This window comes from Arvicanthis niloticus, chromosome 24 (assembly GCF_011762505.2).
Source record: "Arvicanthis niloticus isolate mArvNil1 chromosome 24, mArvNil1.pat.X, whole genome shotgun sequence".
Taxonomy (NCBI): Eukaryota; Metazoa; Chordata; class Mammalia; order Rodentia; family Muridae; genus Arvicanthis; species Arvicanthis niloticus.
In genome coordinates this window covers 9996614-10003229 of record NC_133432.1, presented here as the reverse complement: position 1 = coordinate 10003229, position 6616 = coordinate 9996614, and positions in this window count along the sequence as shown.

Below are 6616 nucleotides of genomic sequence, written 5' to 3'. Positions count from 1 at the left end.
TTTCTTATGGCAGGCGGGAAGCCAAGTGTGAGATACAGGAAGCAGAGAGGGAGAAGATTCTCCTAAGGTGTTGAGAGCTGACTTGTAGCAGAAAGCGGCTAACAGCTTTGCAGCCATCTTGAGCCATATACCCTGACGTGAGACTTGTTTTTCAACAGCCTACAACAGCTGAAGCACACTCTGATATCCCACATATTTTGTTTTGCTTTTTACTGCCCCCAGCTGCAAGGCGCATGTGATATCCATGCCTGCAAGTCATGCAGTTCACGTGCTGTCCACGTGCTATCCATGCCATACATGCCTGTAAGGTGCACGTGGTATCCACGCCTGTAAGGCTTACATCATATCAACACCTGCAAGGCACATGGTATCCATGTGCCTACAAGGCATGTGGCAAAAGCGTATAAATACCCCAGATTTCCCTTTAATAAACGAGACTTGATCAGAACCTCTGTCTTGTCTCCATTCTTCGCGTCTCTTCCCCTTTATCCTCTCTCTCTCTCTCTCTCTCTCTCTCTCTCTCTCTCTCTCTCTCTCTCTCTCTCGACCCCGACCTGCGGAACAGAGCAGGCAGCAACACTAAGGGCCAATCTGCAATAACCTACTTTCTCCAGGTAGGTCCCACCCCCTAAAGTTCTCCCAACCTCTCTCAAATAGCTCCACCATCAGAGAGAGAGGATTCCACCCAGGAGCCTGTGGGAAACACTTCAAAGTCAGACCACAGCACCAGGATACGCTATACAGTCTCAGTGACTCCAGCTGTCATGATCCGACCATATTGGAGAACGTGGGAGGGGAGCCATCTTGGATTAGCGATTTGTAGAGATGCCCAGTTCAGGTTTAAGCTGGCACACAGAGGCATTTGAATTCCCAGGCGGGTATCTTCCTGGGAACCTGTTAAGCTGTAAAAAGGCCAGGCTCTCTCAGTGGCTTTTCTTCCCCTTCAGGTGCAGGATTGGAGGGGCACCCAGCTGTTTCTGATCACAAATCCTTCAGTTTGGGAGATGGCAACAGATGAGTGGGCTGCGGAGTTTGGACGTGAGAAGATGCCCTACTTGCAAAGCAGTTGCTGGGCCTTCGCTGAGACAGGGGAGTGGAATTTTATCTCTGCCAAATCCCCCAAGCTTAGAGAGAAGACTCCATTCTCTTTGCAGAATTTATTTTACTAAGCCGGCCTCCTCCAGCCACACAACTCTATGAAAATTGTAATAAAGGTCAGATGGTGAGGGAAGGGCAAGCGACCTCTCCTTCCCTTTATTTTCATGGGGGTGGGATTTACAACGTCCTTTTAAAATATAATCTACTTATTTGGTCACTGGTCTTTGAGAGGCCTTCTCGGGGAAGGAAGCTGTTTTCATGTTGGCATCTTGGTGTAGGGGCCTCTCTTGGCAGATCTTTTGTGGATGATGTAAAGGCCAAGACATGTATCTGAAATCCACACACCATTCTTCGGCTCCAGTTCTCGTGTGCATGAGCCCCTCATACCTAAGGCCTTTGAGGATCCTGTCTCAACCGCATCAGGCCCAGCAGAACAAAAACCAAACACCGTACTTTTGCTAGAGGTGTGTCTTTGCCCCAAAGTGCACACGTGTTGCCTTTAAGATCATCACTGAGCTGCAGGGTGTCACTGGGAAGGACGGATGCACAGGGCACAGTATAGCTAGGGGTACAAATAGATGTGGAGATCTGAATCCCGAGCTTGAAACCCTGAGTGGAGACTACAGATCCATGTCACAGAGAACAAATGGAGTGAGGTCATGATGTCAGGCAACATGCATGTGAGTCCATCATGTCAGCTAACATACATGAGATCATGAATGTACCCTGTGAGATAACATATATGATGGCATGAATGGACCATGTAAGCCAATATACATGATGTCATGAATCCACTCTGTGAGCTAACATACATGAGGTCATGAATCCACCCTAAGAGCTAACATACATGATGTCATGAATCCACCACGTCAGCTAACATATCATGAACTCATGATTCTACATGTCGGCTAACATGTCATGGTGTCATTTCCAAATTCTATGACAACTGCCCTAGGTTATGCCCTAGGCACACCGTGCTAATTGATCAGGCAGACATTACTAATCACACATGATCAGCAGAAGGTCTAATACAACCCACTTTGTTTCCTAAATTTTCATCTATTTAAATGCATTATTCTTGAACACTCACTCTGTCAAGTGCTACATCTCCAAGTGCAGTGGGATTTGATCTCCTCAGGGCAGGCAGGAGCTAAGCCCAAATGTCTGCCCATTGAGTCTACTGTGCCTCTAAAAAGAGGTCACCTCCTCTGAGGGAAGGACAGCAAGGCTCTAGGAACTGACACCCCATCTCTCCTGTTTTCTTCTTGCAAAAAGAACAAAAAGGAACAGCAACCCGAACCAGCCAAGAGCTCATTAATACACTTGACCTTCAGAGGAAAATTAATTCCAACTTCACACCTACCGGCTGTGTTGCTCAGCTCTGTCAAAACATTGGCATCATTAGGGTGAAGCTGACAAGGCTTTAGGGGACAAGGAGTCTGCCACCTCTCTCTGCTGTGCTGAGTTAGTAGGAGCTGGCAGGAAACACAGAGCTGCCTGCCCTGTCAGCTTCCTACACGGATCAGGCCGTCCTCTGCTGCCTCTGGGTATCTGTATCCCTGTCACTGGTCTGTGAGTCTCACCAGGCTCACCATGAAGGCTGCAGAGGACAGCCTTCCAGGCCCTGATGCTGGAGTGTGTGTGTGTGTATACATGTATGTACATGTGTGTATACATGTGTATATGTGTGTATGGGTGGACGTTTGTGTGTGTATGTGTGGCGTGTGTATATATATATATATATATATATATATATGCATGTGTGTGTGTGTACACATGTGTATATGTGTATTTGTGTGGATGGGTGTTTATGTGTGTGTGTTTGTGTGTAGACATGTGTGTTTTTATGTGTATTTGTGAGCTCTGTGTAAGGAGAATGCACTGTGTGTGTGTATATATATATGAATGTGTGTGTTTTGTGTACATGCATGTATATATGTGTGGCAATGGGTGTTTGTGTGTGTGTGCATCTGTGTGTAGACATGTGTATTTATGTGTGTGGGGATGGGTGTTTGTGTGTTGTGTATGTGGAGGGTGGGGTGTGTATATATGTATTTGTGTGTGTATGTGTGTGTGTGCCTGTGTGTAGACATGTATGTTTATGTGTGTTTATGTGTTCTGTGTGTGGAGGGTGTGTATACATATATATGTGTGCATGTGTGAATGTGTGTTTGTGTGAATATACATGTGTGTATGTGGGAATGGGTGTTTACATGTGTGTGTCTGTCTGTAGATGTATGTTTATATGTGTGGATATGGGTGTTTGTGTGTTGTGTGTGTGTAGAATGGGGTGTGTATATATGTGCTTGTGTGGTGAGTGTGTGTGTGTGTGTAGCCACGCTCTGCCTGGTTCTACCATTCATCCCAGTAACACATGTATCTCCATTCTCATGAATATTAATTGCTTATGAATAGTAAAAGTCCAGATAGACAAACACATCTTTTGAAAACATTTTTACTAGCATATATTAATTAGACATAATAGTGGGTCTCATTGTGTTTTCACATATGTGTAATGTATTTTGATCATATTTACACCCACAATATACATACATATGCACACACATGCACACCCACACATACACACAAAGAAAGACACACACACACACACACACACACACACACACACACTACCCTGTCTTGTCCCCTCCTGCAGATTCTTTTCTTTTTTCCAAGTAACCCTCCCCCTGCCTTCTTATATTTTCCTGACTCAAGTGAGTTTATTAGGAATGCTCACAGGAACACAGGTAAGGGGTTATTTACAGAATCATGTGCACATTCCTAGTGGCTGTGGTATTGAGGAAAATCTCTCCCATGCTCAGCAACCCTCTTATTAACCACCTACAGATCCTCAGAGAAGGGGGCTCTAGCAACCCCCTTCCCTCCATGATAGAAGGTTTATGAGCCCAGTCACGTGCAGGCCTTGTGCATATGGTCACAGCTGCTCTGGGTCAAAGGGTGACTAGCCATGTTATGCCCAGGAGACAGTGTTCCACAGCCCTCTACTCTATCCTACCTCCTGTAGCCTGCCCACCCTCTCTTCTGTGCGTTGGAGCGGTTATGCAGATGTAGCATGTATGGCTGGGCATCCATACCACAATCCCATCTCATCACGTGGATGACACAAATTTAAAAGGGGGGGGGAGCTTTATCTTCACCCAGTACCATTGTACACACTAGAGTGGGGAGTAAGGGGAAAGCAGGGGAAGGAGAAAGGGGTCACGGAGAAACTTTATTTCATTTGTCAACTCTAAATATTTGCTTTAAGGTACTCATGGTTCTCTGTGGCGATGGATTTGAGGACACGCTCAGGCTTAGCAAGAAGTGGTAGTTGATTAGTGATGTCTGCCGCAGACACAACACAGAGGGTTGTGTCACTTCTGCCACTTAATTGCCAGAGGCGGCACATCACTCCCCACATGACCCGGTGTTCGATGGACTCGCTCTATAGGTGGGAAAGAAGGGGAAGAAATTGCTTGAGGCAGAGGTAAGTAGGACCCATATGAGGGAGCCAACAGCCTATGTGGAAAGTACAAGGGGGTACTTGATCTCTGAGCTGTGGGAATGCCACAGACCCTGGACCAAATTCACCTTTGTGAAAATCACCTACTGTATTCGGAAGCACCACCACTACCCCTAGAAAGTCCAGGGATTATTGGCTAAGACTCAAAAATCACAGGAAGCAACGGAAACGTGTGGAAATCAGGAAGGTGATGGCTCAGAATTTAAGGGCAAGGGCAGAAGTGGAGGAGGAGGGGTTTGGGTTGGGACCCACAGGGAATTCTCTCCCCACTCCTCGAGTTTGCAAGGGGGGCTTGGTGGGAGTAGTCTAGCTATACAGGTATGGGGCTCTGAGTTTAGACCTCCAGAATCTGTGTAAAAATGCCAGGCAGGACAGCTGTGCCTAAAGCTTGCTAGTCATCCAGCCAGCCTAGCTAAGTCAGCTTGATGAGAGACTCTGTCTCAAAAATAAGGTGGAGAATGACTGAGAAAGACACTCAACACTGACTTTTGGCCTCCACAGATGTGCATATGTGCGTGGGGGGCTCGCATGCCCAAACATATACCACAAACGCAAAGATGACAGAAAAGGAAAAGAGATGGAAGAAGGAGGGAGAGCGGAGGGGGAAGGGAGGGGGAGGGGAGGAAAGGGGGAGGGAGAGGAGGAGTCGTGGAAAAGGAGGATGGGGAAGAAGAGGGGAGAGGAGGAAGAGGAAGAAGAGGAGGAGGAGGAGGAAGGGAAGGAGAAGAAGAAAGAGATAAAAGGTGAACCAAGGGCACCGAGCATCCAGGGAGGCTTGTTCTGATAAACACGGCCTCAAAAGCATCCCTCCTTCATTATACACTGACCTGCCAATCATACCTTCCCTCCCCGCCCCCTCCATGCCCCTTCTCCAGGATAATGAGAAGAGAAAGGTCCTAACACCCTCAAACAAAACCTCCAGAGTTCAGGGTCTCATGAGGACTTGGCCTTGCTGTAGAAAAGGCTGGAAGGGACATGAAGAGGAACTGGAGACTCTTAACCACTGGCTGTGGGGAGGAAGTTGCTGACCCCCTATCTCCACACCTGGGAGGTGACAAGGGCTTGTCCCCGGGGAGCAAAGCCTAGAGATGCTAGGAGCACGTTTGTCAGATGGAACAAGTTCTGCTCAAGCTATATTCATTTCCATTTCTGGCTGGGGTTTGTGGGGAGGAGAGGAAGTCCTCTTTTAATTTGCTATGGTTTTAGTTTGATTTTCACTGTATTGCTTTCTCTGAACGGGAAAGGGAGTGGGGGTGTTCAGGTGAACGGCGAGGAACCCCAGATCAGGCCTGGCTTATATTCACGTAACTTTCTCATGTTTCCAGCTTTGGTTCCCATAACACAAGCTGTCTTATTGTATAAAAAGTTCCCCCAGAATCCTGGTGAACCCTCCAACCATCCTGTTTCCTCCGCCTGGTGTGTGAGCCCCACAGCCATAACAGTCAAGAATTCCCTAAAGTGAGCGACCCCCAGCACAAAGAGACAGACAATAATAGCGTTCCTTCATTTCGCCCAGCGCTACGCGCCCCCCTACCCCACCCCCCACACCCACGCAGCGCCATAAAGCATTTGATTTAGGATATTCGATGCTGCCGGTGAGGAGAGCGTCATGTAAGATTTGCTTTGCGGCTTCAATCTTCTCACACTGTCATTAAAAATGATTTATAGGTAAGCCCAAGCCTCAGCAACACTGTAGCTGGGATGGAGGTATTGGGAAGGGGCTGGAAGGGATCGGATTTCCAGGCAGCCTCCTGGGCTACCCAGAGTCTTGGAAGATGGAGGGTGGGAGCCTCCAGCGCTGTGTTCGGAGGTGAGGAACACGTGTTTCTGGCGGGGCTGGAAACAATGAGGCTTTGTTGGGCATAGCAACTGCCGGCTTCGGGGACGTGCCTTCTGGGACACTTTGTAGGATGTCGGCTGACCCATTTCAAACTCGATTTGGAATGGGGTGCTGTCAGGTGTTTAATGGCATGGAGGCCTGATCCGTGTTTTACA